General features: G+C 44.1%; 1 protein-coding gene and 1 long non-coding RNA gene across 4 annotated transcripts in view; one reads left to right on the forward strand and one right to left on the reverse strand.

Moving 5' to 3' along the window:
* Positions 1-2717, reverse strand: part of ADCY7 (adenylate cyclase 7) — a 119478-nt gene extending 116761 nt beyond the window's left edge. Inside the window, 1 exon segment of the mRNA XM_030582267.1 lies at positions 2635-2717. The gene's annotated coding sequence lies outside the window, so the exon portion shown is untranslated.
* An 86-nt stretch (positions 2718-2803) lies between these two features.
* LOC115660649 overlaps positions 2804-24511 on the forward strand; it is a 33268-nt gene continuing 11560 nt past the window's right edge. For 2 of the 3 annotated variants that reach the window (XR_004002869.1, XR_004002871.1), the window contains exons 1-2: positions 2804-3032; positions 15000-15084. This is a non-coding gene — a long non-coding RNA (uncharacterized LOC115660649). Of the gene's footprint in view, positions 3033-14999; positions 15085-20686; positions 20891-24511 lie in introns of all 3 variants that reach the window. The other variant, XR_004002870.1, reaches the window with a different exon arrangement.

Genomic DNA, 24511 nt, shown 5'->3' on the forward strand with positions numbered 1-24511 from the left:
TTATTTTGGCCTACCAAGCATTGACCAATCTCTTTAGAAATGTTTAAAAGTTTTCTCTGTGATTTCCTAATACCCCTTTCAGTGATGTGTCAGGCCACATTATGTAGAAATATTAGAAAAAGGCATCCAGAAGACTCCTCTACTATTAAGACAACTTCCTGACTTTATGTTGTTCTGTGGTGCAAAAGACAAGGCCAGTAAGTTATGTTTTCAATCATCTGGCCTGTGTAAACAAGGAACAATCATCAACCACTGAGTTTACCAGATCTCCTCACATCTACAAAAGGCATTTTTATTATCAGAAGCATGTAGGCTTTTTTATTGCTATAGCTTGTAAAATGCAATTAGTGGTAACTCCCTTCAAGAAGACTACTTTTAATGAAAAGTCATTTACACCTTAAATGAGCCAACATTAACTGAAAGCCCTGATCTTGCAAAGATTTACACAGCTGCTTAGCTTCACACACTGCAAGCAGTTTCAACAGGACTACTCACAATACAATCAAGTTAAACACGTGTAAGTCTTTGCAGAAAGTAGTTGGTAGAACTACCTGCCACAGATTTCAATATCTCCATTCAGTTAACACCAACCTCCTACAAATACACATTGATCAGGACCAAAAGGTTCTATATCTTCAATGTTTTATTAGAACTTCCTGACCCAAGTAAGATTTACCAGCTGAACCATAACTTCCACTCTCAGATGCTGATAATACTGTTTGTCTGCTGTTCTCTTCCACAGAGAAAGGCCCATCAATCACTGATTATGGATTGAGAATTTCTATTGTTAAGAAAATATTTAAACACACAGGACAACTTCTGCTCTCCAGTACACACATAAAACTCCCACCGACTTCAATGGAAGTTTTGCACGCACATTGGAACGTATGATCTGGCTCACTCAATTTTTCTGTTCTCAATCATACTTCGCCATATATTTTTGTCACAATTGGTTTTACTATAATTTGCTAACATCAAGTGCATCAACTTCAGAAACAGGTTCTGGCAAGTCTTACATCATCTCTATTCAGCTTCCTTGGGTGCAGTTTGTCTGCTATTTGTCATACAGTGAGACATCTTGACTCACTAAGTTCCATGTATGCCTGGGTTACTGTAAAGCAATAAATTGTTTTAAAATATTTTACATGTTGGTCATTACCACTTTTTTTATCTTTAAACTGTATGAAATTCAAAAGGATTCTGACATAGGTCAGCTAAAAGTCTTATTTCTAGGGCCTTGATCCTACAAACACTTACACACTTCCTTAACTTTACTCCCATGAAGGGACTACTCAGCATAGTAAAATTAGGCTTGGGTGTGTTTGGAGAACCCAGGCCTAGAACTGGAAGACTTGTCTTTAACATTTGGGGAACAGGAGAATGGAAGAAACTAGACAAATATACACACAGGTGTCTCAAACTGAACTTGCTTTAGGGAGAGGCTGACTTTCAGTCCAACTAACAACTGGCCCTATTACCCAAAATTAACTTCTACTCCCCAGGATGAGTTGAATAGAAAACATGACAGGGGGAGAGGGGCTGGTAAAGCAGAGGAAACACACAGCTGCACACCGAACAGATCAGAGCACCGGTCAGCTCTAGCAGATGTTAAAAAAGACCCTTTCGCCTTCCCTTTCAGCGGCTCTAGCCCGACGCTGCTACAGCCCCCTTTCCACGGGCTGGCCCAACCCAGGGATCAGTGGCCAGGGGCCGGCTTGCGGGACAGCAGCGGGGCGCTGTGAAAGGGCAGGGTCCGGTCCCGCCCCAGGGCAGTTCACGCCGCAGGCGCGCCAGGGGAGCGGGGCACGGGCCGGCTTGCGGGACAGCAGCGGGGCGCTGTGCAAGGGCAGGGTCCGGTCCCGCCCCAGGGCAGTTCACGCCGCAGGCGCGCCAGGGGAGCGGGGCACGGGCCGGCTTGGGGGGCGCTGTGGAAGGGCAGAGTCCAGTCCCGTCCCCCCCCCCGGGGGGGCAGCTCACGCGCCAGGGGGGCACGGGCCGGCTTGGGGGGCGTTGTGGAAGGGCAGAGTCCAGTCCAGTCCCGTCCCCCCCCGGGGGGCAGCTCACGCGCCAGGGGAGCGGGGCACGGGCCGGCTTGCGGGGCGTTGTGGAAGGGCAGAGTCCAGTCCAGTCCCGTCCCCCCCCGGGGGGCAGCTCACGCGCCAGGGGAGCGGGGCACGGGCCGGCTTGCGGGGCGCTGTGGAAGGGCAGAGTCCAGTCCCGTCCCCCCCCCCCCCGGGGGGCAGCTCACGCGCCAGCGGGGCACGGGCCGGCTTGCGGGGCGCTGTGGAAGGGCAGAGTCCAGTCCCGTCCCGTCCCCCCCGGGGGACAGCTCACGCGCCAGGGGAGAGGGGCACGGGCCGGCTTGCGGGGCGCTGTGGAAGGGCAGAGTCCAGTCCCGTCCCCCCCCGGGGGGCAGCTCACGCGCCAGGGGAGCTGGGCAGGGGCCGGCTGCCCCGCGCGGAGCGGAGCGGAGCCAGGCGCTCGAGGAAGCGAGTTTCGCGGGCTGCTCCGGAGCCGCCTGCCCGCACCCACGAAAGCGGCGGGGCGCTGCCGCCCGGCGAGCCCGCGCGGAGCCCCGGGGCCGGGCAGAGGCGCGGCTGGGGACCCGGGAGCCCCTTCCCGCCAGCCACTCACCTGCGGCGGATCGCGCCTCCCGCCTGGCTCCGGGAAGTCTCCTGGGTGAGCCGCGGCTCCCCGGGGCGGAAAGGCGCCGCGAGCTCCCTGCCCCCTAGCGGCGCCGCCTCCCCCAGGTGAGCGCAGCACGGGGCGGGCGGAGGGGCTCGCTCCCGGGGGCGGACGCCGGGTACCGTGCGAAGAGCAGCAGGAGGCCCTGGGTGGCGCAGGGCCCCGGGGACCTGCCCGCGGGGCTGGAGGGGACAGAGGAGCAGGTGGCGCCAGCAAGGGGAGAGCCTGTTGCTGGGAGAGACTGAAGACACTGGAGCGGCCTCTTTCGAGGCGTTGCTCGTGGCAGGCCAGGACTCAGCACCCTGGCTCAGATCCCCGGCCAGCACCGCATGCTTCAGCCAGTGCAGGTAAGGCGAACGCCAGCAGCCTGCTATTCACAAAGGGCCTGCCCGCAAGGGACGTGCCAGCCCAGCAGTCCGGGGTAGAAGTTGGTTTATGGGTAGAGATTTCTCTCTCTTCCCAAACAGGCACCCGCTCTGGCTGTGCCCTGCCGGTCTCTCCCCCGCCCCCCGGATCGCCTTGTTATCCATGGCAGTGGCCTAGTGGTGAAGCCTGCTGCATTCTTGGTCTCAGCGATGCCCTGTTGCTAGGCATCCCACAGGCTAGCTGTGCATTGTGTAGAAGAACAAGTTCTTCTTCGGCTCCCTTTTAAATTTGCTGCTTTGCAGTTATACCAAATGACCTTGTTCATGTGGTGTGGCACGAACAGGACACCCAATTCATCACCTCCATGCCATTCCCTTTTCTGTATCTCTTGATCATATCTTCCTTTTATTAGCTGCCTTCTGAACTAAACAATCCCATGCCTTTTCATAGGTAGTTTTTCCAGGCTTCTAACTGCTTTCCTCACTCGTCTTTGAATCCCCTTTGATTCTGCCAGATCCTTTTTGACAGAGAGTTACCAGAACTGAGCACTGTGTTCCCTAGATTTATATGGGGGTATTATAGTTCAACATTATTTACTATCCCATTCCTTATGCATCCAAATGCTTTGTTTTCTGTTTTGATTTGCATCACTTCTAAAAACACATAAAAATAGAAGTGCCTGAATGCTGTTTTGTGCTGCCTGCTCTCCACTCCACTCTGTTCCCCTGCTGCCCGCCAGGGCTGGAGTGTATTAAACACAGGCTCCTTTATCTACTGACCTTTGCAACCTGCTCTCCCTCTCCTGTTTCTGCAGACTCTTCTGCTGGGGATGATCAGATATATAATTTCATCAACTTGGGCTTCTCAAAAACTGCTTTGTTATTACAGAAGTCAGATGGCTCAGGAAACATGCCCAGAGTCACAGAAATTAGAGATGGAAACAGTAAAGCAGGGCCCCTTTCTAGTGATGTCCAGCTGAGGGTGTCACGGCATTTTACCAATAAATTAGGTGACACCCTTGTGAAAACATTGAATATTTTGTTCACCCCTTTTACAGCTGGGAAGACAAAGGACTAATCCTGTCCAGGGCTGGGGACGTTCACTCCCACTGAATACAGGAGCACACCCTGAAAGCACAGAGACTTTAGAGCCAATGTTTTCAAAACTGGACACTGACTGCGTGTACCCAGACTCTGTGGCTCTTACTTTTTCAGCAGTGTTAAGCACCCACAGCTCCCATTGGTTTCAGCTGGAGGACGATGCACAGTGTCTCTGAAATAGGCTCAAGCAGAATAATTAACTTTAGAAAGGAGTGAAAATGCTGCCCTTAGAGATTTGCTCAAGTGCACACAGTGAGTCTGTGTGGGAGCAGGGAGCAGACTCCTGAAAAGGGACATGTTAATTTGATCCCTTACCAATTTAGTGTTGCTCCACAAACTAAAAATTTCTGGATTTCTTTTAAATTAACAAACTCCCTGCACCTGGACATCATAGCAGTCCAGGGAAGATTCCTCAAAGCAAAGGTAAGTATTTTATAGTGAAAATAAAAAAGGGGACTGGCACCATGAAGTGCCATGTGGTCACAAAATAACAAATGTGAATCTTTATGACCACCTTCCTCTGTATAGTCTGGGGGTATTGGGCTTGCAAAAGTGACAGCCTCTGGGGCCCTTGTGCAGGGTCTACACTATGAGTTTAGGTCTATAACCCACCAAAAAAAGAAGTGTCCAGATTTTCCATACTTGCTATCTGGTCACCCTACCCTTGTGCAATGCAATGCTTCCTGACTTTTCAAGGATCATAGAAATAAACTTTTCTAAATTGGGCTTTTTATTTCTTATCATTAATTCTTTTCTTCATTTTTTTGAAACAATATTGATTTAAGGGACTCTTTTCATTTTGTCTTGCATAGGGCCAATCATGTTGCCTGTGCTTTACTACTAATAAAATAATAGTTACACTGAGTTGTTAATCTCCAGTATAGGGCCTGATCCAAAGCCCATTGAAATCAATGGGCCACCTCCCTGGAAACCGACAGGCAGCCAGTGCAGACAACTGATGCGCTGACATCATGTGCTCTGTAATATATACCTCCTATCAAGTGACTGCCATATTCTGCAATTGATTTCAGGAGTAGCCCTGGCTGGAGCACATTGTAGCAACCTAAACTTGAAGTGACAGAGCATGAATGGCTGTAAGTGAGGTCAGCATTTGGGAGAAAGGGTTGCAACACACCCTGACTAGATGCAGAAGGAAAAAAAGCAGCTTTAGTAACTAGTTCTGTGCTATAGGCTCCACTCTTCTGTTAGACAAACTAAGTGCATAAAATGCAAATTCAACTGAATAATTGTGGGCAGACATTCTTGCTAAAAGGGAGTGATAATGCCCTGTCCCCTATTTGCTTCTCATAATCTTCCATCAGCTCAATCTTTGGACTAAGCCTCAGCCAATATGCACTTGCCAGTCCCCAGTTTCCTCCAGACACTTGAGAAAGGTGTTCAAATGCACCCTCTGAATCAGACAAAATGAAGAAATAGAGCAGAGTATCATCAATATATTGAAAACACTTTAAACCAGGCCTCCTCCCTCACCATTCTAGTAGCTCCATATATAAACTTGGAAGAGGAGGGGTGAAAGGTGGAACCCTTCATGAGACTCTCATGATGAGAGCCATCCATGTGGAACATCCTCTGGGATCTCTCCGAGAGATAAGAACGAGATCATCAGGGTGGATTGTGATGTAATCAGAGCCTGCTTTCCTATTCTAGTAGCCAAAGGAGTGCTTGTGCACTCACAAGGCTCGTTTGCAAGTGTCCACTCAGTGGGCACTATTTTGGTGCTCCAGTGGATTTTGCAGCTCTAATTAGCTCTTTGTACATCTGGTAACTGACTCAGACCAAGGCTGGCTTTGCCATAATGGGAGTCTTTGCACTGATTTCACTGGGCATTGGATCAGATCCTTGGGGGGTATACAGAGTAGCAGAATATTTACCAGTCAGGAGTGATTGCACTCAGACTGTGAAAAGATGATATTTGCAAGTTTACCTAAGGCAGCAGAAATGCTATAGACAACCCTCCCGCCAGAGATAAGAAAACCACAAAAGACAGTGGGACTTGTTAAACCATGTTAGTAAGGTAAAATTGTACTTTTAGTGCATAATAAGTATCTTTTCTGTTTATGCCTCCCACGTTGCAGAAATTGGGTCACTCAATAGTGCATTCTTGAAGAGTATGCTTGATGTTAGCCAGCAGATAAAAGTACTGTAGGCCAGTATCATGTATCTGAGCTTATCATCAAAAGAATGAATCTGTTAATACAGAACTCACATACCACACACACAACATTTTGGCTGAATTCTGAGTCTCATTGAAGATTGGTGGGCAAATAAAGTCATGGATTTTCTGAGGCTGCCCAGTGATTAAAAAATTTCTGGAATTAAATTAGTCTTGGAAAGAAATTACAATCCACTTTTACCTATTTAGGGGAATATTAAAAAGGATATAGAGGAGAAAGAGTGATCTTGTGGCGTAAGCCTAGGAGTGGGCATCAATAAGCTTGGTTATATTCACAGCTCTGCTACAGTTTACATGTGCAAGCTGGAGTAAGCCACTTAAATTTGCTGTATCTTGCTTCCCCATTGTTAAAATGAGATTAATTATACTTCCATACATCACATCTAAAAAGCATTAGAAAAAGATTAAAACTATCAGACAGAAGGCGCTATATAAGTGCACATTATTCAATAACAATGAAAAATATCCATTTTATAGTCTCTTGATCACTGCAAGGGAAAAATAAAATCAGTGAAGAAGTTGTTAAAAAGGACTCCTTTCTTTTACTGAAACTTGGATTAGATTACAAGATTAAAGAAATGCAGGAAATGGAAAGTATACTGCTGTGCTGAGATCATAAGTGGCCTTGTTTCAGAACAGATGGACTTCATTTACCACTTCAACAAAATTCTGAGGCACTTGAGAATGGACAGACTATTCAGTGCCATATATATATATACTGTTGTTATACACCATCATAAACTAAGATCTAAATGCCCTGTACTTGCCAATGCAATCAATATAGTGTTGTCCTTGGGTAGTTCTATCATTGGTATTAACCCATTCTATAAACAAAAACTATATATACATAAATGTTGAGTGTGTCTGCTACTAGTTTCTATAACAAAGTGTGCTAGCCAGACAGATCTGACCAATATAAAAGGGGAAATGCTAGATATAGAGTCATGTTAGTTAATATGCAAAAGCCATTTCATTGTAGATGTTACTCTGAGATTGTCCCCTCATGCTTTTTTTTTCTGCTTGTTTATTGTTGCCAGCTTATCTTCCAGGCAAAGGTCACTATACTTGATGTACATTTAGGGCTTGATTTTCAAACGGCAACATTCTGCCAGTTTTAGTGGTTGGCACCTCATTGAATCATAGATTAGGGTTAGAAGAGACCTCAGGAGGTCATCTAGTCCAATCCCCTGCTCAGAGCAGGACCAACACCAACTAAATCATCCCAGCCAGGGCTTTGTCAAGCCGGGCCTTAAAAGGCTTGAAGGATGGAGATTCCACCACCTCCCTAAATAACCCATTCCAGTGCTTCATCACCCTCCTACTGAAATAGTGTTTCCAAATATCCAACCTAGACCTCCCTCACTGCAACTTGAGACCATTGCTTCTTGTTCTGTCATCTGCCACAACTGAGCACAGCCTAACTCCATCCTCTTTGGAACCCCCCTTCAGGTAGTTGAAGGCTGCTATCAAATCCCCCCTCACTCTTCTCTTCTTCAGAATAAATAACCTCAGTTCTCTCAGCCTCTCCTTGTAAGTCATGTGCCCCAGCCTGCTAATCAGCCTCTGCTGGACTCTCTCCAACTTGTTCATATCCCTTCTGTAGTGTGGGGACCAAAACTGGACACAATACTCCAGCTGTGGCCTCACCAGTGCTGAATAGAGGGGAATAATCACTTCCCTCAATCTGCTGGCAATGCTCTTACTAATACAGCCCAATATGCTGTTGGCCTTCTTGGCAACAAGGGCACACTGCTGACTCTCATCCAGCTTCTCTTCCACTGTAATCCCCAGGTCCTTTTCTACAGAACTGCTGCTTAGCCAGTTAGTCCCCAGCCTGTAGCAGTGAATGGGATTCTTCCTTTCTAAGTGCAGGACCCTGCACTTGTCCTTATTGAACCTTATCAGATTTCTTTTGGCCCAATCCTCCAATTTGTCTAGGTCACTCTGACTCCTATCCCTACTTTTCAGTGTATCTACCTTTCCCCCCAGTTTAGTGTCATCTGCGAATTTGCTGAGGGTGCAATTAATCCTATTATCCAGATCATTAATAAAGATGTTGAACAAAACTGGCCCCAGGACTGACCCCTGGGGCACTCCATTTGATACCGGCTGCCAACTAGACATTGAGCTATTGATCGCTACCCGTTGAGCCCAATAATCTAGCCAGCTTTCTATCCATCTTTTAGTTAACTCATCCAGTCCATACATCTTTAACTTGCTGGCAAGAGTACTGTGGGAGACCGTATCAAAAGCTTTGCTAAAGATCAAGATACATCACATCCACTGCTTTCCTCACATCCAGAGAGCCAGTTATCTCATCATGCGATGAGTAGTGTTACCAGATTTGCCCGGTACTTTGGGGTAGGCTCATTTATTAGGGTTACTCTTCTGGGGGGGGGCAGTTTGTATTTCTATCAGTGTACTGCTTGTGTCACTTGTGTTCTCATACGGAGCTCTACTTCTCCCTTGTGCAAGTTCTTTCCCAATGGAGCTGTCCTGCAGGATTTAGGTTCTGCAGGGCTGGGTTCCTCCAGCCCCAGAACCAGATAAACACACACACCAGGTATGAAAGTAACTCGAAGACTTAGCGGTACAGGAGCTGGCTCTGGCCCCTGAGGGGGGGTGTGTGGCCTCGGGCAGAAGGGGCGGGGCTAGGGGTGAGCAACCCCCAGCCAGCCCTTCCACACTCCCTGGCCTGTTCTGCCCAGGGCTCCAGTGGCAATTTAAAGGGCCTGGGGCTCAAGCCACTGCCTCGGCAGTGACAGCCAGAGCCCTGGGCCCTTTAAAATCACTGGCGCCTGGGGCATCTGCTCCTTTTGCCCCCTTCCCCTCCCGGCCACTGACGGCGGGGGGGAAAAGCAGCAACAATGTTAAACGACCCTGCTTAATTTTATTATAATTAAATTTCTCTGCCCCTTTTGTGCCCCCCCCCCCGCGGCAGCCCTACTGGTAGGGTCCATACCAACAGGGCCGCTGATGGGGAAGGGACAGCACATTAACGTTGCTGCCCCTTCCTTCCCCTCCCCCTACCCCCACATTGGCAGCCCTGCCGGTATGTGAGTCAGAAATGCTGGATACTGTCCCCTGGTTCCCCAAGAACACTGACAAGTAACAGTAGTTCCATTGAACTCAGAATAAGGGGCTACCCCAAATGAAGCAGGGTGGCAGAATCTAGTCTTTAGTTTGCATAGGAAAAGCATTCCACTCCCAAACAGTCATATAGATATGTAACTGTGCATTTGAGTGTGCAAAGTGCAGTTGTTGGCCGTAGGTGTTTATTTTAAATAGCAGGCCCTTAGTCACCAGAACTCATCTGAAATTACATGGACCATATTTTGGATATAGTGGTGTGTGTGTTTTTAATTTGCATCTGTGAACAAAGTTATTATTGGCAAGATTTGTTTCTCTAACCAAGTATCTTAAAAATTAAGACAGTCCCACTTTACAATAATTAAATCAGTATGCAAATAGAAGAGAAACAAATTTAATATTCATGTTTCCAGAGTTCATTAAAAGCAACTGTAACTAAATGATTTTTAAAATTATAATTCCTTTAAAAATGCTTTGAAATTGATAAATTTATTTTATTAGTGTACTATAATAAATACAGTAAACAGCAGCAAGTTTTACTGTTTAAAATTCAGACTAGGTTTCTTGGATGCTGTTTTATTCCAAATGCAAATTGTCATTCAAAAAATCAGAATGGAAAAAATACAAAAAGTCTCTCGGTTTTACAGACATTTCTGTTCAAATTTAAACTGTTGGAATGCCAAACACCAAAGATTAAAATATGGAAGAGACAAAGGTCCATAATTTAAAAAGCTGAAATGGCAAAATATATTAATCATCAAAACTGCGTGTGACAGATGAAAGGAAACCTCTCCTAGGGTATGTCTACACTACGGGATTATTCCGATTTTATAGAAACCGGTTTTGTAAAACAGATTGTATAAAGTCGAGTGCACGCGGCCACACTAAGCACATTAATTCAGTGGTGTGCGGCCATGTACCGAGACTAGCATCGATTTCTGGAGCGTTGCAGTGTGGGTAGCTATCCCATAGTTCCCGCAGTCTCCCCCACCCATTGGAATTCTGGGTTGAGATCCCAATGCATGATGGTGCAAAAACAGTGTCACGGGTGATTCTGGGGAAATGTCATCACTCAATCCTTCCTCCGTGAAAGCAACGGCAGACAATCTTTTCTCGCCCTTTTTCCCTGGATTGCCCTGGCAGATGCCATAGCATGGCAACCATGGAGCCTGTTTTGCCTTTTGTCACTGTCACTGTATGTGTACTGGATGCTGCTGACAGAGGCGGTACTGCAGTGCTACACAGCAGCATTCATTTGCCTTTGCAAGGTAGCGGAGATGATTACCATCCCTATTACACCATCTGCCATTGTAAATTGGCGATGAGATGATGGTTATCAATCATTTTGTACCGTCTGCTGCTGTCATGAGAGCTCCTGGATGGCCTCGCTGAGGTCGGCCGGGGGCGCATGGACAAAAATGAGAGTGACTCCCCAGGTCATTCCCTTCTTTATGTTTTGTCTAAAAATAGAGTCAGTCCTGCCTAGAATATGGGGCAAGTCTACTAGAGAGCCAGAGAGCACAGCGACTCTGGGTCAGAGCCCCAGAAATCCTGCAGAAATGATGAGCTGCATACTATTGTAAGGGGTGCCCCTGCAACAACCCCACCCGTTGCTTCCCTCCTCCCACACGCCTCCTGAGCTACCGTGGCAGTCTCCCTCTATTTGTGTGATGAAGTAATAAAGAATGCAGGAATAAGAAACAGACTTTTTAGCAAGATAAAATGAGGGGGAGGTAGCCTCCAGCTGCTATGGTAGTCCAAGGAGTACAGAATCTTTTCTTTAGACACAAAGGAGGGTGGGGGGTGCTGATGGAGCTCAGGCTCCAACTGTTAGGATGAGGACGGTTACCCAGCATTTTGCACCGTCTGCCAGGAATGACTGAGAGTCATTCCCATTTTTACCCTGGCGCCCGCGGCCAACATCACTGAGGCCAGCCAGGAGCACTCACGGGATGACAACAGTTTTCCACCATTTTGTACCGTCTGCCATCAGGAAAGGAAGGGGAGGGGATGCTGCTGTTCAGTGCCGCAGCACCTCCTCTACCAGCAGCATGCAGTAGACATACGGTGACATTGAAAAATGGCAAGAAATAATTTTTTTCCCGTGTCTTTCATGGGGGGAGGGGTGGTAAATTGACGAGATATACCCTGAACCACCCTGGACAATGTTTTTGACCCTACAGGCATTGGGAGCTCAGCCAAGAATGCAAATGCTTTTCGGAGACTGTGGGGATGGGGGAAAGCTGGAGTCCTCAGTCTCCCCTCCCTCCCTCCATGAGCATCCATTTGATTCTTTGGTTTTCCGTTACGCTTGTCACACAGCACTGTGTTGAGTCCCTGCTGTGGCCTCTGTCTATCATAGCCTGGAGAGATTTTCAAATGCTTTGTCATTTTGTCTTCTGTAACGGAGCTCTGATAGAACAGATTTGTCTCCCCATACAACGGTCAGATCCAGTATCTCCCGTACGGTCCATGCTGGAGCTCTTTTTGGATTTGGGACTGTATGGCCACCTGTGCTGATCAGAGCTCCACGCTGGGCAAACAGGAAATGAAATTCAAAAGTTCGCGAGGCTTTTCCTGTCTACCTGGCCAGTGCATCCAAGTTCAGATTGCTTTCCAGAGCGGTCACAATGGTGCACTGTGGGATACCGCCCGGAGGCCAATACCATCGATTTGCAGCCACACTAACCCTAATCCGACATGGCAATATTGATTTCAGCGCTACTCCTCTCGTCTGGGAGGAGTACAGAAACCGGTTTAAAGAGCCCTTTATATCGATAGAAAGGGCCTCGTCTGGACAGGTGTGGGGTTAAATCGGTTTAACGCTGCTAAATTCGGTATAAATGCATAGTGTAGACCAGGCCCTACTGCTAAATCACTGTGGGTTCAATTTGCCTTCAGAACAGGCACAGCTGAGGTACTGACTTCAGTAAAAGTAATCAATGCTTATCTGAGAGGAGAACTTGGTCCCAACAAGTCCACTTCCACATTATTTTATTTGCAGACTTTTTTATATGCAGATTTTATTTAAAGCGCTTCCCCTAGATTATTCTGATTGCTCTACAAACAGATCTATACCAGGATTTTGAAAAGTGCTGCTGTGCAAACAAACATAGGCAATGTTCTTAGATTGCAAACTGCTCTGCTGCAGCAGTTTGTTGGCACAGCAGGAACGGGGCTGCAACTTCTGAGAGTATTTTTTCAAAGCCAAAGAGGTGATTTTGAAAACTGATTGTGCATTGAAATATTTTGCTGTGGGGTGGTTATTATTTAATAAGTACAATAATGTGCTCTTAAATGCACAATGCATTTTCAAAACATCCCGTTATAGTGTTCATCTGAAGTCATGCAGCCTCACAGCAGAGCATGCTAGGAAAGACATGTCCTACCCCCCTCTTTGTTTGTAGTGTGCCTAATATCATGAAGAGTGGCAGATGGGACACGTGCCATGGGCATGATGGATCTGTTCGAGGCTGCAAAGGTGCACTAATGATTATTACAGTAAGACAAAACAACACATTTATAGTGCTGATTAGAAAGAATCAGTTTTCACACCATAAAGTGGATGAGACAGTGTTAAGCATGTGGGTCATATTTGGATCTTAAAATTTTGTTCTCTAACCGTGGCCTTCACTGGGATGTTTTGTTGACTTTCTTGGACTTAAGAACCAGAATCTCTCCCTATCTTCCCTCCCACTCATGCTTAAGATTCTTTGTCATGGGCAGGCTAAAAGGTAAAACAAGAACTGGTTCCTTGCTCTTTCATGGGCTGTATCTTGAGAGAGGCTGCCTGGCTAATTGCATAATCCCTTCTATTTTTAAACATATATGTAATTTTTGCCTGGGTAAGGATTACATAATTTGATCCAAAGTGATCACAAATTAGTATTCATTCTATAGAGAGAGTTGCAAATAGTATGTTATCCCTTTCTTACAGTAATTGACTACTCTAAAGCTATTTTGACTGTATTAAAATGTAACATTTTCTTCTGAAATCTGAACACTTGTCAGCAATTCTAAATGCTGAAGAATTAGCCCTTCCCTGTCTAAAAAAACTCTTATGAGGTCCTATGAAAGGATATTTTTTAGTTACCTTAAAGCAAGCCCCTGTTGAACAAGAGAATAATTGACCCAGAGTCAGGAGAAAGAAATGAGAAGAGAAAAATTAACCTTCTGTTTGGCTCCCTAACACTGAGGCTAAATTTATTATAAAATGAAAGAAGTTAGGGATTTAAGCAAGAGAGAGAACCAAATAGATTTCTTTATTTTCACACAGAATGACAAAATTATACTGCAAACTGTGTTTGATTTACACTTCTAAAATCTTCTTTGAGGTACCAGCCAGAAACATCATAGAAACTAAAACAAAACACTGGCTTTTTCGCAGCTATGTAGAATAATCAGAAAGAAACAAAGTGGTTGTCTACATTTTTTCCAGTGGAAAATACTTTTATTTAATCATGAGTCAGATGAGCTGCAGAAACCTAGATCTAATTAGCATATTGCAGAAAGCTCTTGGTGAAATCTCTCCTTACTAGATAATATGAACTTACCAAGCTTTGATTAGTTTATTTTAAATTATTTTAAAAAAGTGGACCAGATCTTCAGCTGGTATCCCTCAACATAGTTCCATTACAAAAATCAGATGAACAGAATGACACTGATTTTATATCAGCTGGCAGTCTGGCCCTGTGTGTGAATTTATAGTGCTCATGAAAGATTAGACTCTTCCTGTTAGTATGCATACTTCCATCTTTTCATGTCCTCTGTATGTATAAATATCTCCTGTCTGTGTGTTCCATTCTGTGCATCTGAAGAAGTGAGCTGCTGCTCACGAAAGCTCATGCTGAAATATATTTGTTAGTCTCTAAGGTGCCACAAGTACTCTTGTTCTTTTTATGAAAGGTTCTGGCTTCTTGGAGATTAATTTAGCCTTTTTTGTTTTAAAAAAATCCCAAAAGATAATAGATACAACAAGGTGTAGGCTTGCACCTATCCTCCAGCCTCTGTTGAGCAGGGACTCTATAGCCTCTATGCCATGTCCATCATCAAACACACGGAAGTGCCCCAAACCTGACATGAAAAGACCACTTCCAAAGATAAGAGGATTGTCTTTGCCCAAGTCTCCATTCAGTCCTTGGGCAAAAAGAGATGCTGGAGGCCCAAGTATATTTAAATTTCAAAGCCAGGGAAGAGATTCAGTTGTGCATGGAAGAAGTGTGGTAAAATCTCCTGCACTCTTTTAAAAATCTCAACAATCAAGAGTAAGAGGGAATAGGATAGAGAGATACAAAGATTAATACTATGAATGAGGTAGATCAGCCTCTTCTATTTATCCTCCTCTATAGTACAAGAGCAAGGGCGCATAAAATGAAGAGCATAGAATTGAATACTGATAAAAAAATAATGTATACAATACATAATTAACCTGTAGAACTTAGTATCACTAGATATTACTGAAGCACAATCTTTACATCCTCTCTTCATATGGACATCTTTCTGTGCTTCTGATTATTTCATTTCCTGGCTCTGGTATTGCTTCTGACATTTTTATTTGCTTTTAGATTGCTGCTGCTTACTGAGTATTCACTGAATGGCCCATATGACGCCTCAGTCTTCTTTCCTGAGTGGTTATGGTTCATGTAGAGTGTGAGTACTTCAAATTATTCCTCCTACTGTCCATTAAGTTGTATTTATCAACAAATTACAAGTGTTCAAAGCACTGAAAAACAGAGATTGAAAAATTATAATGCCAGAAAAAAAAAAAAAGAGATGAAATCATGGCTCCATAGACGTTAATGGCAAAACTCCTATTGACTTCAACAGAGCCAGAATTTCACCCATAGTTCTTAGAGAAATAAAAGGGGCTAGGTGTCTCTGAAATTACAGTGACAGGCATTGAGCTGATAAGAAAAGTGTTGTTGGCTCTTCGTGTATCTCGTGTGTGCAAAGCAATTCCAGAGGAGGTAATTCACAGCCCCCGTCTATATAGGTTATATATAAACACCTTTGCTAAGGAGTGAATTTAAAGTAATACAGTTTTACCAATATGATCACCACCCTCACTCATAGACATTCTTCCAATATAAAAGTGTCTTTATTTAGTCTTATCTTATGTTGTGCAAGAAAGGGGCTGAGCAAAACTGAAAAAAAGTGATTCTTATATTGGTATAAGAGTATCTGTGAGGGGTTATGCTAATGTGACTACGTTGGTGTAACTGATAGAACTTTCCTATCTAGACAAGGCATAAGAAGGAGGAGAAACTGGGGGTGGAACTGTCTTGCTGGAATTAAGACCAAGGCATAGATACTTCCAGTTCATTAACAGCTGTTTAAAGATGTAGAGCTAGTCATGCACTTTGGCAAAATGTTTTTGTTGGTAAATACCTATTCATCGAAACCAAAACTTTTCACAGAAGCATTGATTTGAACTAAACTTTCTGAGGAGCAGAATGGAAATGTGTGTGGGCAGGTGTGTATGTGTGGGGTGTTTTCAAGTCCCTGCATTCTGCCTGATTTGGAACAGATACTGGAACAGCCCAGGTGAGTGCCCTAACTACTGAGCTATTGTTTATTTGGGGCTAGTAGTCTCTTTCTCAGGTCTAGGATGGAATTTCTGGTCAAAACCAGTGAGAACTTCCCGTTGAAAGTTTAGTCTAAACTGATGGAGAAGTTTTAAAAGGGGTATCCTGCCTGATTCGGAGCAGGGATTTGAACCTGTCTCCCCACAGCCCAAATAAGTGCCCTCACCAATGTGCTACTGGTTATTGTGCAGTGGGGGTTTCTCTCCTCCATCTCACCCTCCCAAAATTGAAAAGGTCTTAGGTTTGTTCCACTTTGGATTGGAAACAACTGTCAAAGCCCCAAGATTTTTTGCAAAACTGAATTCTTGTTTTCCAACCAGCCCCAGTGATGAGGTCTAAACTGCATATTGTCTGGGAGTTGAAGCACAGCCCAATGGCCAGCTAGAACATGGGTGTGAACAGTGTGATTTTCCATGAAGTCTTGAAGTGGGGGGAGAGGGGAAGCAATCAGGATTTCACAATGGACAAAAAATGAAAGGTGACTCGCTTTCTAATAATGAATAATGGGACCATAAAATTAAACTGGAACACCATATCCTAATAAATAATCCTTCTAGTGACTGCTCTCCCAAATAGATGGTGGTAATTTTGCTTCAATAAGTAACATTGCACAGAGTCTTTAAAGATACAAATATTCTAATTAGTGTGGAGAACATGGGTAACTTCCCCCCCCCCCCCGGCAGAGAAATTTTACTTCTGGGTGCTGATAACAAGAGAAATGAATGATGCAGGAAAAGCTATGAAACTAGTGTTATCCCAAGAATCAATTATTTTCTGTTGTTCTGTACTTCAAAAATAACCCTCAAATCGCTATTGTAATGTAAAACGTTACTTTTTACTCAACAGAAATAATTTTTAAATGCTATCATTGCACTAAGTTGTTTTTTTTAAACAAACTATCAGTGCATAAGATAAGCAGATCACTTTTTCATTAGTAACTGGAAAAAACTGAGTTCCTTCCCTTTTTTCCTAACTCTTCAGCTTCCATGTTCTCAACCTCTATATTTCAATATACTGTCCAAGAAGTTTGCACTGTGGTTGATGGATGATTCATCAGCATGGCTCAGAACTCAAGAGTTTCAGAGATTTATTATTTTTAAACAGGGGTATTTATCTTCCACCTACAGATAAACCTCAAAAGATTTTCCTGCAAATTTAGAGACCAGTCAGAACCAGTAACAGCTATACAACCCAGCTACAATTTCTTTGTCATCACTTAGGCCATCTTTTAGTTCAGAAGTTGCATTTTTTCAGGTACAGTCTACCGTAACAGTGAGGGGTGTTTGTCTTGGTATTGTGTGTCAAGTTTAGAAGTATTTCAGGATTTTTATTGTCTGGGGTGGTTCTACATCTTTTGCTTTCCACATTATTATTGTACTTTCACTATGGGCTTTTCATCATCCATGAAGCATGTGTGTCTACAATTAACATACACTGTAGTTCCAAACATCTGTGGGATTATCATGGGGTCTACTCACCTCTAGTGCACCTCTTCTTGGTTGCTCTGTGGATTAGCTGATCCAGGTCTGACACCTCCTTTCCACCTCTTGTTGCACACTGTTTATTTTTCTTCCTGGCTCTCAGCAAGGCAAGATGCTCTGGGTTCACAGTTTAGCCCTCCAGCCAAGTCACATATTTGCTCCCCTTCTGAGGTATCAAAGTCCCTTCTTACAAACAGGCTCAGGCAGTCTTCCCATTTGCTGCCCAGATGGTGCCACTTCCCCAGTGGCTAGTAGGGGAATCCAGGCCTACCCTCTTCTCCTAGTTCCAGTTCGAGGACCCTCTTATCAGCAGACATGGTCTGTTCCATTCTGGACCTTACTGCCTTTTCCCTGAGCCTTTCCTAACCTTCTAGCTCTCCCCAACCCTCCTAGGTTTGCCAGCCCCAAAACTCCCTCCTCCTAGGGAGTAACTGTAGGTGACTGTCTCTGCCACCCCCCAAACCCATCTCCCTTCTCCCAGCTTCCAATTTCCTGTCTTCATAAACACAGCCCAGCTCATTCCTCCTTACCTAGGCTCCCTTCATTGTTCAGTCAGGGGATTACTTAAACCACCTGATTCCCCTCAGCTGTTGCCTGTCCCCTTTCTTAGCTTAATTAACCCCTTCAGGACAAATGTGGGGTGAACACATCACAGGGATGTTTGAACATGCAAGGAATACAGGAGCAGGTTCTAATACACAGGGGTTCTCAAACAGAGGGTTGTGAGGTTATTACGTGGGGTTTGTGAGCTGTCAGCCCCTGGCATGACAAGTCTTGAGCTGTCAGTTTGGGCAGTTGGGACTTGGGCTGTCAGCCCCGCAATGCACCCTACATTTCCCATGAAAATCACAGTTCCTCATGGTTAATATTGGGCGAGTGTGACAGAATGTACCCCTGTATTCACTCTCTACACACCATTATACACATCCTTGTCTGGGTCAAACACTGGTAATGAGACCGTGAATGAAACATAGAAAGATCGTGTCATTATACTATCTTTTGCAAGAGAACAACTGTCTCGGTTGGGGTGAGGTGTCACAGATCCTATTTCTCTCATAGAACCCACTGACAAATGCTGGCTTGCATCCAAACAAGTGGATCTTTCCTTTTCCAGCTTTTGAAAACAGTTAGGACAGTACCAACTTAACAGTTGCTCATCTTTAATTAAGTCAGGAACTTCTCCTAATTTTAAGGATTGTAATGCATTAGTGATTGTATTTACGACATATTCTCCATATGCAGAGCATATAATTTCTTTCCCCAAATGCTGATCCCTTTTCTGATCATTGTTTAAAGCAATTAACTGATTAATTTTCTGTTGAGTTTCATTAAACAATTGGTTTATATCACGCATATTATAGACAGTAAATCGTTCTTCCTGTGCCAATCCCTTTATTCCCTGTAACACTGGATTGACTACTCGGTTAGCTTCCTCTTTTAACATAATCTATATGCTTGCGGATTTTCCCAATATCCGCTTGGTTCCAAATTGACATTCCTGCACCAAATAGTCCTGTTAGGGATCCTAAACCTCCAAGGAGATTCAAGCTACGCTTTCTCCTAGGAGTCTCTGACTTAGAGATTTTATCATCCTTCAACAGAACAATATCTCGCACTCGTTGCTGATAGGCCACAATTCTATCCACACGTCGTACTGAGAAAAAGGAAGCTACTTTAGTATGCTGACAATAGCTAAATTCTCCTAAGTACCAATTGGATAAATTTGCACTACAGGAATATGCATAAATTGAACTTAATTATTTTCCCCACTATGGGCATTGTGATAAGACCGCTAGCAGTTCCTGGGTTTAAAACTGGACAATTTACATCATTTGTTATTGACTGATCATAATCATAATCAATAACTGGGTCCTGAACCTTAAGTTCAAATGTAATATTTTGGACATATCTTTTGTTTCCTGTTTTGGTTTGAAAGGTAGCTATAATGAGCACCTCATATCGCTCTTGATCCTCATATTCAAGCTTATACAAGGTTAAACTTCCCCGTTATCAAATTATTACAGCTAGCTTTGTTTTTCCAAGTTCCATAAGATATACCATGTTTCAGGGAAGTTGAATTTGTAAATGTCTTGCATCCTCCTCCCTTAGAATTTTCATCTAAAGGCCACATCTTTTTCCAACCCCTAGAGGGTAATGCAGTTACTTCCACAAATTGATATTCAAAAGTAACATCCTCACCCCTAATTCCCTTAACCTGTTGAATCGGGTTGTTGATAAGTTCTGGATTAAGTATAATAGTCCATTCCTTCTTTATTGGTACGTTCTGTTGCTTGGGCTCAGGCAACTGAGCACGACTGGGTCGTCTGGTTTCCTGGGGTTGCAATAGTTCAGTTTCAGACTTAAGATTTTGGCTTGGTCCTACCCTTAGAGCAACAATAAGGGTGTAGTAAGTCAGAAATATCAATGTCCATTTCATGGTTGCAATCTGCTGGGCTCCAGTTGTTACGATTTCATCTGATGCTGTTCACTTAAGTCCTGAGAGGAAGTTGCTCCTGCGACGTGGACGATCGATACAGCTTTAATTGGTTAGCATGATAAATTTGGTCTTTATTATGCTTTCCTCCTGTTATTTTGATCTTATATACTGCTGAACTGAGTTTATCAATGATTCGGAAAGGTCCGATCCATCGGTTACACAACCCATGTTCTGGTGACTTATATGACCACAACATTACCGGGTCTCCTACCTCCCAAGTATTTTCTCTTTGGTTTTTGTCAAAGTAAGCCTTTGCCTTATGTCTAGATTTTCCCAATTTGGCAGCTACCAGCAAGTGGACGTGAATCAAATGTTTTTGCAGATTTTGCAGGTAGGTATCCGTTTTTATTCCCTCGAATTGAGTGCCACTAGTGTGCCAAATTAAATGTTCTGGTAATCTCATTGTTCGGCCTGTCATCACTTCAAAAGGTGTTTTATCAGTAAATGCAGCTGGTGTCACCCTCAATGCCTTTAAAATTAAAGGCATGAGGATGTCCCAGTTACGTCCATTGGCAGCAACCAGTTTCCTCAACATCACTTTTATAGTCCGATAGGTTCGTTCCACCATCCCAGATGACTGTGGTCTGTATGGGATGTGTAGTCTCTGCGGGACTCCAATTAATTTAAGACAGTCCCTAAAGAACTGTCCTGTGAAATGTGTGATCCCTGGTCTGATTCTACCTTTGCAGGGATCCCCCAGTAAAAGAAGACTTGTTCTACTAAGACCCTGGCAGTGGTTGGGCACATGCCAGACAGTTTTCACAATATTGTTGCACATCCATCCTAAGAAGTGGCCACCATCCTACAGATGCAAGACATTGGACAGTTTTGTCCACTCCCTGATGTCCTCCTGTAGGAGTGTCATGGACCATGTACATCATTTCCCTCTGAAGGTGAGCTGGAACTACCCACACAGGGAAAGGACCTCCTGTATACATGAGAACTCCATCTACTACTTGTAAATGCCATTGATGTCATTAGTACAAAGGGTCTATTGTTAATGACCCTTCTTTACCTATTTTGGAAAGCTCTAGGATTACTCTCATTATATCCTTATCCAATTTTTGCATATCTTTTAGATCTGGTATATTGGGTTGTACCAATTAAGTTGCAGGTCTAGGACATTTAGGACTAGGGGTAAAAACAGAATACTCCTGATCCTTTCCTTCCCAAAATTCTCCTGATCAGGCTCCTTCTCGGGCCAATTTATCAGCTCTCTCATCTTCCATAGCATAAGGATCCAATTTCCAGTGAGCTTTCACTTTTTTTTAACCTTAATTGGCTGCTCTGAAACAGTAACTATTACTGTTAACCAATGGATATATTTCATCAGTGATGCATACCTAATAGGTGTGCCATCAGAAGATGTAAATCCATTTGTTTCCCAGTTTGGTAGAAACTCCGTGAGAGAATTGCATCCTCATGCAGAGTCTGAAAACAGACAGATATTTTGGTATGTGGTGGTGATGGAGAACTGCACGCAGTACTCCAACACAAGCCACTGCAGCTAATTCAACATACTGAGCCGAATGGGGAGTGCATGAATATGCCTTCTCCTAGGGCTCTCCTTTCCCCTCAGGGGGAACTGCATAGATTCCGAACCCAGTATAGGGTTTGCCTTGATGGTAATAACTAGAACCATCAACAAAGAAATTATACCTATTAATTGAATCTGTCTCCTGGATTAAAGGTCGAAAGAGCTTTTGTTTTTCCTCCCTCCTTAGATCCAGTTGATCAAAACTGGGACACTTGTGTGGCTCTCCTTGATACAATAGAGCAGTTGGTAACAAGGATGGTGTCCTAATAGGTTTGACTGCAATATCTTTCCCTTGCAGTAGCAATGCCCAGTGGACTAAGCGAGCATTTGAGACTTGCCCATTTTCTTTACCCTTTTGGTCAGTAAAAACTGAAGGGAAGTGTGCGATGAGTATAATATGATCAGGCTGAGGCCATTTAGAAAAGAAAAGAAAAGAAAAAGTGTTGTATGGCCCAACTGGTTGCCAATAGATACTTTTCACAATTGTCATATTTAAGCTCAATTGATGGCATTAAACATGAGGCATAGGCCACAGGTCTGATTTTCCCATGCCTTTCTTGTGAAGCCACAGCCACTAATGCATTAACACCCACCGCTACCTCCAGATGATAGGGTATTTCAGGATTGGAATGATCAACACTGGAGCCTTGATAATGGCCTGTTTTGGTTGGGATACTGCCTCCGTGTGTTGCTCATACCATTTCCCCTGTACATCTTTCTTTAGTAGTTGGTACAAAGGACCTGCAATAGAAGCAAAATTAGGGACGAAATCCCTGTGGTACCCAGTTAAACCTAGAAAAGCTCTTAAAGCCATTGGTTCCTGTGGTAAAGGCAATGTTTGGATTGCATCCACCTTCTGTTGCACTAGGGTTCTACCCCACTTTGTCAGAGAAAGAAAGAGAGACAATTAGCCATTAGCTGGGCCTTGGCTGGGTTGCACTTTAACCTTGCTTCCTTTAGAATTTGCAGGAGCTCATCAAGTCTTTCTAAATGCTCCTTTTTTGTCTGTGTTGCTAAACACAGGTCATCTACATATTGAAATAGAACATTTGGTTTAGAAAATTGTGACAATATCCGCCTCATTTGTGCATGGAATAAAGCTGGAGAGTTTTTATATCCCTGGGGTAAACGTGTCCAAGAATATTGCACTCCCTGAAAACTAAATGCAAAACAGTACTGTGAAATGTGTGCCAATGGCAATGTCCAAAAGCTGTTACTGATGTCTAATACAGTAAACCATATAGCCTCTGGATCAAAGGATTTGATTAGATCTGGCATTTTAGCCACTGTGGGGGCACAAGTGGGTGTGACCTGATTTAGGCATCTGTAATCTATTGTGAGGCGCCATGAACTATCTGGTTTCTTGACAGGCCAAATAGGTGAATTTGCAGTGGAAGCACATTTACATAGTACTCCCTGTGTCAGCAAAGACTTGATAGTCTTTTCTATGTATGGATTTGCTTGTTCTGGTTAAGGATACTGTCTTTGGGCTGAAATTTCTCCTCCTTCTACAACAATAGTGACTGCCATGCATCCACACTCATGTTTGTGTTTAGCAAAGGCATCTGCATGCTTGTGAATTAACATCTGTAACTCAGTTTGGTCTGCATGCTTAGCCACTATTTTGTTCAAATCATACCCCTCAGGTTCGGAGTCCTCCACTGGAGATATCATGCCACACTCAGGTATGACTACTGGAAAGTCATCCTTTGCCTGTTCTACTGAAAGACACAATAATCGGTTACACAAATCAAGAACACACGCTGGTTTCTATAAGAAATTAGTTCCCAATAGACAATTCTTCGGGTCTGCTAATTTCATCAATGCAAAGGAATGATCCTTTCTTAGGTGACCTATTTGTACTTCAAAGGGTCTAGAAAGTGTGGTAACAACCTGATTACTTGCAAAAGTTGCAAGTGTTTTGGTACACCCTGATGACAGAGGAGAGGATCTAGGATCCTTAACATGGAGAATACGAATTGCTGCTCCAGTATCTATAAGAAGATTCCTGTTGAGGCCCTCTATCACTGCAGATATTGTGGGTCTCCCACTTGTATCCCTGCCTAAAGGGGTTATGACTACACTTGGGGTTGTTTGTAGTCATGCAGCATATGCAGAAAAATAGTCTAGGGGTTCTTCCTCTATCTCCTCAGAGGCAGCCAATTCTGGAGGAGTGGCTGTCCACTGGGGAAAAGGGGATGGATCAACGGAGGCCACTGGACAGTTCAAGGTTGCTGGGCCTTGGCCTTCCATCATCAGCTCATTCACACAGGCATGGAGTTCTCGGATATCCCGTCGCTGAGCTTCAAGCATCTGATGCACTGTCCTAAACATTCTTACAACTGAGTCCTCAGTTTTATGCAGAGGTGGTGATTTAGGTCTCTGCAGACGTGAATTGTTCTGTGCAGCATCTGAAAAGAAAGAAACATGGTCCCGGGCCCCTACATAGGATCCAAATGCATAACCCTGTCAAGGGGCCTGGCCACTCGAAGGTCCAGGGTTATTACGTGGGTTAGGGTCATTTTGCCAATGTTGATACCTAGGGAATTTTGGAGCTCCTCGTCCTAACCCTGGTTGAGGTCGAGGTCCCTCAATCCTCACCGTGGGATTAGTTTGTGGTTCCCGAAGTATTGCAACAGGGGCTCCACGCCAACCTAATTTATAGCCTCCCTGTGCATATGCCTTAGCCAATAAGGCTAATTCTCTCTTTAAAGAAATCTCATCAGTTATATGCATATCAACCATTTCCCTTAATTGGGGAAGAGAGTTATTAACCAAAAAACTGATGTATGGCAGTTCATCTGTTTCCTCTTATGTGACTCTGCCAGGCTGCACTTCACATCAGTTTCATCTGCTGTTGAGTTTCATTAGTTTTCTGCTTTAAGTTAGACAGACTTGCTATTCCAGCTTGCCCTGGGTGCTGGTTATGTTCCAATAGGGCTACTGTTTCATTAAAAGTTCTCTCTCCTATCCTATA

Source organism: Gopherus evgoodei, chromosome 12 (genome assembly GCF_007399415.2).
Source record: "Gopherus evgoodei ecotype Sinaloan lineage chromosome 12, rGopEvg1_v1.p, whole genome shotgun sequence".
Classification (NCBI taxonomy): domain Eukaryota; kingdom Metazoa; phylum Chordata; order Testudines; family Testudinidae; genus Gopherus; species Gopherus evgoodei.